The following is a 12,203-nucleotide window of genomic DNA, read 5'->3' on the forward strand; positions in this document are numbered from 1 at the left end:
TACAAGTAAATCTGAGGTGGGTGCGGTGGGGAGGTTCCCTTGTGAGGAACGTTGGCCGGACGTCTAGGCACAGGCAGGATGAATCGACGAAATGCAGCGATCTGTCATTGGAAAGCTCCAGTCGACTATTTCTCGGAAGAAAAGCTACGCAAAGTTATGACACCACACGCGCTCGGCCTTGTCCGCCAGCAATCGGAGAACGGGAGCCACGTGACCGTGACGCAAGAGCTGCGGCTGTCCCTGTTACGCAACAGTCGCTTAGCTGGCGTGGCAGCGGTAAGGCGTGGCAGAGCAGGCAGCGGTGTGTGTTGACGTTTCTACAGAAGGGCAGGCGCTTGTGTACACGACAGGTAGGAGCGCTGAGTAAGGCTCTCGAGAAAATATCGATGTATCTATATTGTTCCCGACAGATATCGATATATATCGGCTGTATGTTTCTCCACGATACATCGATACCGCCATCAAGAGCCAATATTTTCATTTTATGTTATACTCTTTTCGCAATTTTTGGTAAACATTTGAAGTTACCCCTTTGAAATTACAGAATAACTTAATTTCACTTTGACTGTGTGAAGTAGTCTTACTACTCTTGTGTTTTCATCACACTCAGTCTTTCTCTGTTGACTGTGTGATGCAGCTGTACGGGGCACACTCGAAGAAGCCCGATTGCTCTTGTGAGGTGGCAGTGTGACCGGAATAACAAGATATCCCATGTGAAGAAATAGCACACCAGTCGCATTAAAAGACAGTCTTTAATGCAACTAGCGTGCTATTTCTACTCATCGGCGTTCTTAAAATAGAGTGGCTGTAAATGATAAGCCGGCCGGGGTGGCCGAGCGGTTCTAGGCGCTACAGTCTGGAACCGAGCGCCCGCTCCGGTCGCAGGTTCGAATCCTGCCTTGGGCATGGATGTGTGTGTTGTCCTTAGGTCAGTTAGGTTTAATTAGTTCTAAGTTCTAGGCGACTGATGGCCTCAGAAGTTGAGTCGCATAGTGCTCAGAGCCATTTCAACCATTTTTTCGCTGGTTAGCCAATTCGCCGTAGGTATTGCGTGATATCGAATTTAAGTAATCCATCCAACTTAAATGATGCGTTTTTGGTTTAAGCATATAGTCGCGGACTACTTTATATCTGTTTGAAAGAAATGGTATTTTATTTGCGGAGATGCTAATTTATTTCTTAATTTTTGACTCAATAACTTTTTTTGGTAGTATCGTAACCGGTTTTGTCCTTCAAAGGCCATCTTCACGTGCTACAATACAGTACAAAATGGCTTGAATTGAGACGTGAAACCAGTGCTTGTACAATTTCGAGAAACAGGTTGTTCGTGTGAAGGCAAATCGCCGAGTGTCTGACACAGACGCCGAACGCAACCGCCATAGTTTCACAAGGAGTCCGCAGAAATCCGTTCGCCGTGCAGCTCAACAGCTCAACATGCCCCCGATGTCCGTTTGGCGTGTGTTGCGTCGGCGTTTGCACGTGGCACAGTGCAAAATTCAGATACTGCGAGCTCTTCGTGAAGGTGACAAACAACAACGTGTGAAGTTCTGTAATTTCGTTCTTGGCAAGACGGATGATGACAGTTTTATTCAAAACTTAGTGTCTAGTGACGAGGCGACATTCCATTAAATTGGAAACATGAACCGTCATAATGCGAGAATATGAACACGAAGTTGTACAAGATGAGAGAGACTCTCCAAAATTGAAAGTGTTTTGTGAGGTTTCACAGGGAAAGGTGTATGGTCAATTTTTCTTTGATGAGAGGAGTGTTACAGGAAGCACATATCTCGATATGCTTCAGAACTTTCTTTCGCCATACATCTACATCTACATTTATACTCCACAAGCTACCCAACGGTGTGTGGCGGAGGGCACTTAACGCGCCACTGTCATTACCTCCCTTTCCTGTTCCAGTCGCGTACGGTTCGCGGGAAGAACGACTGCCGGGAAGCCTCCGTGCACGCTCGAATCTCTCTAATTTTACAGTCGTGATCTCCTCGGGAGGTATAAGTAGGGGGAAGCAATATATTCGATACCTCATCCAGAAACGCACCCTCTCCAAACGTGGACAGCAAGCTTCACCGCGATGCAGAGCGCCTCTCTTGCAGAGTCTGCCACTTGAGTTTGCTAAACATCTCCGTAACGCTATCACGCTTATCAAATAACCCTGTGACGAAACGCTCCACTCTTCTTTGGATCTTCTCTATCTCCTCCGTCAACCCGACCTGGTACGGATCCCACACTGATGAGCAATACTCAAGTATAGGTCGAAAGAGTGTTTTCTAAGCCACCTCCTTTGTTGATGGACTGCATTTTCTAAGAACTCTCCCAATGAATCTCAACCTGGCACTCGCCTTACCAACAATTAATTTTATATGATCATTCCACTTCAAATTGTTCCGTACCCATATTCCCACATATTTTACAGAAGTAACTGCTATGAGTGTTTGTTCCGCTATCATATAATCATACAATAAAGGATCCTTCTTTCTATGTATTCGCAATACATTACATTTGTCTGTGTTAAGGGTCAGTGGCCAGTCCCTGCACCAAGTGCCTACCCGCTGCAGATCTTCCTGCATTTCGCTGCAATTTTCTAATGCTGCAACTTCTCTGTATACTACAGCACCGTCTGCGAAAAGCCACATGGAACTTCCGACACTATCTACTAGGTCATTTATATATATTGTGAAAAGCAATAGTTCCATAACCCTCCCCTGTGGTACGCCAGAGGTTACCTTAACGTCTGTAGACGTCTCTCCATTGAGAACAACATGCTGTGTTCTGTTTGCTAAAAACTCTTCAATCCAGCCACACAGCTGGTCTGATATTCTGTAGGCTCTTACTTTGTTTATCAGGCGACAGTGCGGAACTGTATCGAACGCCTTCCGGAAGTCAAGAAAAATGGCATCTACCTGGGAGCCTGTATCTAATATTTTCTGGGTCTCATGAACAAATAAAGCGAGTTTGTTCTCACACGATCGCTGTTTCCGGAATCCATGTTGATTGCTACAGAGTAGATTCTGGGTTTCCAGAAATGACATGTTACGCGAGCAAAAAACATGTTCTAAAATTCTACAAGAGATCGATGTCAGAGATATAGTCCTATAGTTTCACGCATCTGCTCGACGACCCTTCTTGAAAACTGGAACTACCTGTGCTCTTTTCCAATCATTTGGAACCTTCCGTTCCTCTAGAGACTTGCGGTACACGGCTGTTAGAAGGGGGGGCCAGTTATTTCGCGTACTCTGTGTAGAATCGAACTGGTATCCTGTCAGGTCCAGTGGACTTTCCTCTTCTGTAGAGTGATAGTTGGAGACTGGTTCGAACGACTTCATTTACCAACAGTATTGGGCAACAGCCCACTGGCATCTCAAAGTATTTGAATTTTTGAGTCAAAGGATTACTAAGCTTTACCTTACTAGCCTCCAAAGTCACTGGACCTGACTGTATGTGATTAGCCTCCAAAGTCACTGGACCTGACTCTATGTGATTATTTATTGTGGAGCTTTGTAAAAGACTCTGTTCATGTGCCTCCATAACCAAAAACAATAACTGAACTGAGGCATCCCATAACAGCAGCTGTGGAATCTGTAACTCAGGACATACTCGCTGCAGTGGGGGAACAATTTCAATACCGCATTGACATATGATCTGCGTCTCAAGGGGGCATATTGAACACCTGTGAAATGGTATGAAGAAATTTTTTTTTTAAGTTTGCGATTCATCAAAAAACAAAATTCATTGTATATGTTTATTAGTTTCAGAAAATTAGATGTGCCTGTTCGGATGACTCTTTTTGATAGACCATATGTCAAAATATGCATTAGTTGCGAACTGATTTTGTTCATTGAGGAGTTTATCCGGTTCTCCGCGTTTCGTGACTTAAATCTCCAGTTCTTCTAAAATGTCGAACCGTCTGCTTTTTTTGACATTATGTGAAATTTTTAGGTGATGGTCATCTCCTGGGGTAGTTGTGTTCTTTGAATCTCATCAGGTAAAAGGAACTGCCTGACTGGCTTATATAACTTTTATCACCGTCACGGCATTATATTTTGTAGACCCCAGATTTTCCATATTTACTACACCTACGCGACAAGTTATGACGCAGTCGTGTTATTGTGTTACCTATTGTCCTGAACGAAATTGTAAATCCCTTTTTTCTCGGAATATGTGCTCAATTCTTTCTAATGTTGTGCCTATCTATTTCATTGTGGCGTAACTGACCCGATCGGATACCGACTCTACATGCGGCTTATTTCTTTTTATGTAGCTGACTGAAATATCATTATAATAACTGTTATGTTTTATGCTTTTTACGAATGCAGATAACTTTATAAATGACGCGCGCATCTAGCGCGAAGAGTAGGCAAGGAAAAACACCCTTGGTTGTATGTATAGAGTTGCCTGATTCTGATTTCATGTTCAGCTGATGTTGCATGAACACTTGTTGATCAAATGCTGCACATAGGTATGAACCAGGTACACTGTAACGGCATTTTACTAAGATCACGCGTAGATCTAGTGAAAGTAATTGCATTTGTGGCTGACGAAGTCTATAAGCTGGTGCAGTCGTCCAGCCTGGTCCAGAGGAAGCTTCTCGGCCCGCAAGGTCTGGGCGTTCACAGAGGGTGGGTTTGCTGGAAGTTGGGAGCTCCAACGTTAGGCGCGTAATGTGGTCCCTTTGGAACATGGCTGTCCAGGAGGGGAAGGAAGCCAGTGTGCACTCTGTGTGCATTCCAGGGGGAGTCATTACGGATGTGGAAAGGGTGCTTTCGGATGCCATGAAGGGTACAGGGTGCAGCCAACTGCAGGTGGTGGCTCATGTTGGTACCAGTGGCGTATGTCGCTTTGGATCGGAGCAGATTCTGTCTGGTTTCTGGCGGCAAGCGGAAATGCAAAGACTGCCAGTCTTGCTTCCCAGATTAAAGTGGATCTCACCATCTGCAGCATCGTCGATAGAACCGACTGTGGTCCTTTGGTGCAGAGCCGAGTGGAGGGTCTGAAACAGAGACTCAGGCGGTTCTGTGACCGTGTAGGCTGCAGATTCCTTGACTTGCGTCATCGGGTGTTGGGTTCTGCTTAATAGGTCAGGAGTCCACTACACACAGGAAACGGCTACACGGATAGCGGGGGCTGTGTGGAAGGGACTGGGTGGTTTTTTAGGTTAGAGGGTCTCAGGGAACCACAGAAGGGGCGTCCGTCAGAAAGTGGACAGGTAAAACGCAGTAAGGTAGTTGTAGAAACGATCGGCATTGTAGTTGTAAATTGTCGTAGCTTTGTTGGGAAAGAACCAAAGCTCTAAGCCGTAATAGAAAGCACTGAAGCTCAAATAGTTGTAGGAACAGAGAGCTGGCTAAAGCCGAAAATAATTTCAGCTGAAATTTTTTCAAACGATCTAACAGTGTTCAGAAAGGATAGATTAAATACAGTTTGTGGTCGAGTATTTATTGCTGTCAGAGGTAGTTTGCCTTGTAGCGAAATAGAAGTAGATAGTTCATGTGAAATAGTAAGGGTAGAGGTTATACTTGATTTTAATAATTTCCACAACGAAACCCTGTCTCGAAATCTGGCAGAACAGTCAAAGAGACTCTGGTCATACATAAAGCACACCAGTGGCAATACGCAGCCAATACCTTCACTGAGTGATAACAACGGTGAAGTCACTGATGACAGTCCCACTAAAGCAGAGTTATTGAACACGGTTTTCCGAAACTCCTTCACCAAAGCAAACGAAGTAAATATTCTTGAATTCTAGTCAAGAATAACTGCCAAGATGAGAAGCATAGAAGTAAATATCCTCGGTGTAACAAAGCAGCTTAAATCACTTAATAAAGGCAAGACCTCCTGTTCTGATTGTGTACCAGTCAGGTTCCGCTCAGAGTGTGCTGATAAAATAGCTCCATATTTAGCAATTATATACAACCACTCGCTCACAGAAGTATCCGTACCTAAAGACGGGAAAATTGCTCCAGCCACACCAATACCGAAAAAGTAGTATTCCGCTGGATTACAGCCCCGTATCACTAATGTCGATTTGCATAAGGCTTTTGGAACATATACTGTGTTCCAACATTATGAATTACCTCTAAGAAAACGATTTTTGGACACATAGTCAGCACGAATTCAGAAAATATCGTTCTTGCAAAACACACCTACATCTTTATACTAATGAAGTAATGAGTGCTATCGACAGGTAATGTCAGATTGATTCCATATTTTTTTGAGATTTCTAGAAAGCTTTTGACACTCTTCCTCACAAGCGTTTTGTAACCAAACTGCGTGTCTATGGAATATGGCATCAGTTGTGTAACTGGATTCGCGATCTCCTGTCGGAAACGTCACAGTCCTTAGTAATACACGGAAGGTCATCGAGTAAAACAGAAGTAATATCTGGCCTTCTTCCCTACGGAAGTGTTACAGGCCCTCTATGGTTCGTGGTCTACTTTTAACGACATAGGAGAGAATCTGAGAAGCCATCTTAGAATGTTAGCAGATGATGCTGTGATGCATGCAAAATGATTTTGGTCAGATATCTGTATGGTCCGAAAAGTGGCAGTTGACTCTGAATGAAGAAAAGTGTGAAGTTATTCATATGAGTACTAAAAGAAATCCGCCAAATTTCGATTACGCGATAAGTTACACAAATGTGAACTGAATACTTAGGGATTACAATTACAAATAACCTAAATTGGAACGGTCACATAAATAATGTTGTGGGAAGAGTAAACCAAGGACTGCGATTCACTGGCAGAACACTTAGAAGCTGCAACAGGTCTACTAAAAGGACTGCTTACACCACGCTTGTCCGCCCTATTCTGGAATACTGCTGTGCGGTGTGGGATCCGCATCAGGTGGGACTGATGGATGACATCGAAAAAGTACAAAGAAGGGCAGCTCGTTTTGTAGTATAGGGGAGATAGTGTCACAGACATGATACGCGAATTGGAGTGGCAATCATTAAAACAAAGGCGTTTATCCTTGCGATGGGATCTAATCATGAAATTTCAATCACCAATTTTTTCCTGCCATTGTGAAAATATTCTGTTGGCACCCATCTACACAGGGAGAAATAATCATCACGATAAAATAAGATAAATCTGGGCTCGCATAGAAAAATTTAACTGCTCGTTTTCCTTCCTCGCGTTCGAGAGTGGAACGGTAGAGAGGCATCTTGCAGGTGGTTCGTTGAACCCTCTGCCAGGCACTTCATTGTGAATAGGAGAGTAATCACGTAGATGTTGTTTCAGGTCTTAATTAAAGCTTTTCTCTTCTCCACAGTAGCATCCGAAGACGGCCTTCGAAGGCCGAAACCGGTTATGATTGTATCACAAAAAAGTGATAGAAATAAAAAAAATACTTTGTATATGTTAGAATTAGATCTTCGGTCGTACAATGCAGCGTAAGAAATTCCGATGACATTTCGAAATTATTTTTATGTCTGGAAACAGTGTCATGTCGCATGTCCAGTCTAAATGCGCTAGAATCGCGACATATGTTACGGCACATGCAGTGACATATTCATGTGCTCGACATGGATCCCGTCTCGTTCTTATCAGCGTGGAAACCGTATTCACATAAAACCTAGCTACTGCTGCTGGTAGTCATATGTTGACATTAATTTAAAGTACAATGGAATTTTAAAGTTCTCACTATTGTCTCTCTTTAAGCTGAAAGAGGAAGCTGTTTCCTCATTCTTTTATTGATACCAAAAGACAAGAAAACACAGGACATTTTTTATTTACATCAATTACGTGAAATTTATTAAACTTGCTGTTAAATAACGGAACAGAAATGAAACAAAATTAGCGTTTCTATCAGAATTGTTCAGTTACGTAAGAAATCTTACTCCATGTTTAGGAAACAGACTAGGCCTAAAAATGGTCCTGATGAAGTTGTTACCTTACATGTGGGGGTAAAAGTGCTACGTCAAGGTTGCAGATTTTCAATAAAGAAAATTTGCGACCTTCACGTGGGACATTTTTCGACACATGTTTTAAATCAACAGTTCCCGTATCTCCCCACCGACAGTGTCAAAGAATAACATACTTATCATACTGAGGGGTACGCATTGACTGAAAAAATGCAGTACTTTATCGTACTAGGTAATGCAAAAGCGATGGCTGTACAAGCTGTCGCAACTGCAGCGGCTGAAGCGGGAGTATCCCACGGTGTCCCACGATAAATTCCGCATTTTTTCTACCTACATTGGCTGAGAAAAAAGGGCTGCATTACATACTGAACGTTTTTCGCATGTAGAATTAAACTATTACACTACTGGCTATTAAAATTGGTACACCAAGAAGAAATGCAGATGATAAAAGGGTATTCATTGGACAAATATATTATACTAGAACTGACATGTGATTACATTTTCACGCAATTTGCGTGCATAGATCCTGAGAAATCAGTACCCAGAACAACCACCTCTGGCCGTAATAACGGCCTTGATATGCCTGCGCATTGAGTCAAACAGAGCATGGATGGCGTGTACAGGTACAGCTGCCCATGCAACTTCAACACGATACCACAGTTCATCAAGAGTAGTGACTGGCGTATTGTGATGAGCCAGTTGCTCGGTCACCATTGAGCAGACCTTTTCAATTGGTGAAAGATCTGGAGAATGTGATGGCCAGGGCAGCAGTCGAACATTTTCTGTATCCAGAAAGGCCCGTACAAGATCTGCAACATCCGGTAGTGCATTATCCTACTGAAATGTAGGGTTTCGCAGGAATTGAATGAGGGGTAGAGCCACGGGTCGTAACACATCTGAACTGTAACGTCCACTGTTCAAAGTGCCATCAATGCGAACAAGAGGTGACCGAGACGTGTAATCAATGGCACTCCATACCATCACGCCGGGTGATACGCCAGTATGGCGATGACGAATACACGCTTCCAATGTGCGTTCGCCGCGATGTCGCATGTCGCCAAACACGGATGCGACCATCATGATGCTGTAAACAGAACCTGGATTCATCCGAAAAAAATGACGTTTTGGCATTCGTGCACCCAGGTTCGTCGTGGAGTACACCATCGCAGGCGCTCCTGTCTGTGATGGAGCGTCAAGGGTAACAGCAGCCATGGTCTCCGAGCTGATAGTCCATGGTGCTGCTAACTTCGTCGAACTGTTCGTGCAGATGATTGATGTCTTGCAAACGTCCCCATCTGTTGACTTAGGGATCGAGACGTGGCCGCACGATCCGTTACAGCCATTGGGATAAGCTGCCTGTCATCTCGACTGCTAGTGATACGAGGCCGTTGGGATCCAGCACGGCGTTCCGTATTACCCTCCTGAACCCACCGATTCCATATTCTGCTAACAGTCACTGGATCTCGACCAACGCGAGCAGCAATGTCGCGATACGATAAACCACAATCGCGATAGGCTACGATCCGACCTTTATCGAAGTCGGAAACGTGATGGTACGCATTTCTCCTCCTTACGCGAGGCATCACAACAACGTTTCACCAGGCAACGCCGGTCAACTGCTGTTTGTGTATGAGAAATCGTTTGGAAACTTTCCTCATGTCAGCACGTTGTAGGTGTCGCCACCGGGACCAACCTTGTGTGAATGCTCTGAAAAGCTAATCATTTGCACATCACAGCATTTTCTTCCTGTCGGTTAAATTTCGCGTCTGTAGCACGTGATCTTCGTGGTGTAGCAATTTTAATGGCCAGTAGTGTATTCTGAAATAAATATAAATCAACTTCCCATCTAGATTAACCTGCGCCATGAGCGTAAGTTTTTCACTGTGGGCGTGTTTCTAAATTTCTGCCGCGCGGGGTAGCCGTGCGGTCTTGGGCGTCTTGTCACGGTTCTCGCCGTCCCCCCGTCGGAGGTTCGACTTCTCCTTCGGGCATGGGTGTGTGTGTGTTTGTTGTCCTTAGCGTAAGTTAGTTTAAGTTAGATTAAGTAGTGTGTGAGCTTAGGGATCGACGACCTCAGCAGTTTGGTCCTGTGAAACCTTGCCACAAATTTCCAATTTTTTTCTAGATTTTTGCTGCACCTACGAACTCTTATACCAGAAAAAGTTTCATAAAAAATTCTGGCTTGCTCAGTTTGCCATTACTGTGTCTCACGTGAGGCATTTGAACATCTTCCATATAAAAGAGTCTGTGGCTATTCATTATAACCTGAAACGGATCGTAAACTTTGCAGTCTAGCTTACGTCGTTCTAAAACTCCCTGACAGTTTAGAGTTTTGAAGCTTACGTTACATCAAGACTGGAAGTGTGTATGTATCTCAAGCTGCGCCGTAAGGTGTCGGCGGATAGCTCAGCTGGTAAGAATTAGGGTTTCGAGTTGAAGTCTCGTTAAGGGCGCAAACGTGTGGGCAGCGTCTTACGATGGACGCCAGCAGTAGCTACTCTCGCGGCAATCCTGAAAACTATGAAGAAATAGGCCTATATAGACAAAGGGAACTACTGGTTTGCAGGCGTCTTGCCAGTGGAGACCACTGCGTGTTGCAGCTCACGTGGGACGTCTTCGGCCTCGAAGGCTCGGAACCGCACGAAACCATGCTTAGAACAACACTAGATTATAAGAGCAACAGTGGTCTGTGTCACTTGCCTGTAAAACGTGCACTCTACCTCAAGTGAAATTTTAATAGAGTAACGGAAGTAACAAGGTATCGATCCATAGGAAGGAAGTCATACGAATTCAATGATGTCAGTGTATCATTACATCTTAAATCATCAGTGCCGAAAACTGTCTGCTTACAGTAATTATAATAGCGCAAAACACATATCCTACACAACTGATACTCCTTATTTTCAGCATCATAGTGCTGATCGATCAAAGGAGGAAGTACAAAAATGTTGAGGAAAATTCAGGAATACACAAATACAGGTCGCCGAGGAATACAATAAATAGGAAGTGCAGGGAAACTAAGATGAAATGGCTGCATGAAAAATTTGGAGAAATCTAAAAAGAAACGGTAGTCGGCAGGACTGACTCAGCAAGTCAAATTCACCATCAGTGAAATCAAAAGCAAGGGTGGTACTATTAAGCGTGCAATCGGAGTTCCACTATAAAATGCAGAAGAGAGAGCGGATAGGTGGAAAGAGTACATTGAAGGCCTCTATAGGGAGGGGGGGGAGGGGAGGGGGAGATTTGTCAGATGTGGTAGTAGTAGAAACAGGAGATAGGGGATCCAGCATTAGAATTAGAATATGATAGCTTTGGACGACTTAAGATGAAATAAGGCGGAAGCGATAGACAATATTCCATCAGAATTTCTAAAATCGTTAGCGAAAGTACCAACAAGACGACTATTCACGTTGGTGTGTAGGATGTATGAGCCTGGCAACATACTCTCTGACTTTCGCAAAAATATCGTCCACACAGTTCCGAACACTGCAAGAGCTGACAAGTGCGCGAATTATCGCACAATCGGCTTAACAGCTCATGCATCCAAGTTGCTGACACGAAAAATATACCGAAGAATGGAGGAGAAAATTGAGGATGTGTTGGATGACGGTCAGTTTGGCTTCAGGAAAGGTAAAGGCACCAGAGAGACAATAATGACGTTAAGGTTAACAATGGAGGCAAGTCTAAAGAAAAATCAGGACACGTTCATAGGATCTGTTGTCCAAGAAAACGCGTTCGACAATGTAAAATGGTACAAGATGTTCGAAGTTATGAGAAAAATAAGGGTAAGCTATAGGGAGAGACGGGTAATATACAATATGTACAAGGACCAAGAGGGAATAATAAGAGTGGACGATTAAGAACGAAATGCTCGGATTAAAAAGGGTGTAAGACAGTATTGTAGTTTTTGTCCCCTACTATTCAATCTGTACATCGAAGAAGCAATGATGGAAATAAAAGAAAGGTTCAGGAGTGGAATTAAAATTCAATGTGAAAGGGTATCAGTGATACGATTACCTGATGACATTGCTATCCTGAGTGAAAGTGAAGAAGAATTAAATTATCTGCTGAACGGAATGGACAGTCTAATGAGTAAAGAGTATGGATTGAGAGTAAATCGAAGAAAGAGGAAAGAAATCAGAAGTGGGAGAAATGAGAACACCGAGGAACTTAACATCAGGACTGATGGTCACGAAGTAGAAACAGTTAAGGAATTCTGCTACCTAAGCAGCAAAATAACCAATGAGGGACGGAGCTAGCAAGATGTCAAAAGTAAACTAGCACTGGCAAAAAAGGTTATTCCTGGGCAAGAGAAGTCTATTAGTATCAA

The 12,203-nt window shown here is 43.6% G+C and overlaps 1 protein-coding gene across 1 annotated transcript in view; it reads left to right on the forward strand.

Moving 5' to 3' along the window:
- Nucleotides 1-262: 262 nt before the first annotated feature.
- The window catches only part of LOC126108552 (ankyrin repeat domain-containing protein 65-like), a 65,567-nt gene continuing 53,626 nt past the window's right edge, over nt 263-12,203 (forward strand). The window contains exon 1 of the mRNA XM_049913838.1: nt 263-350. The gene's annotated coding sequence lies outside the window, so the exon portion shown is untranslated. The remainder of the gene's footprint in view (nt 351-12,203) is intronic.

Source organism: Schistocerca cancellata, chromosome 11 (genome assembly GCF_023864275.1).
Source record: "Schistocerca cancellata isolate TAMUIC-IGC-003103 chromosome 11, iqSchCanc2.1, whole genome shotgun sequence".
Classification (NCBI taxonomy): Eukaryota; Metazoa; Arthropoda; class Insecta; order Orthoptera; family Acrididae; genus Schistocerca; species Schistocerca cancellata.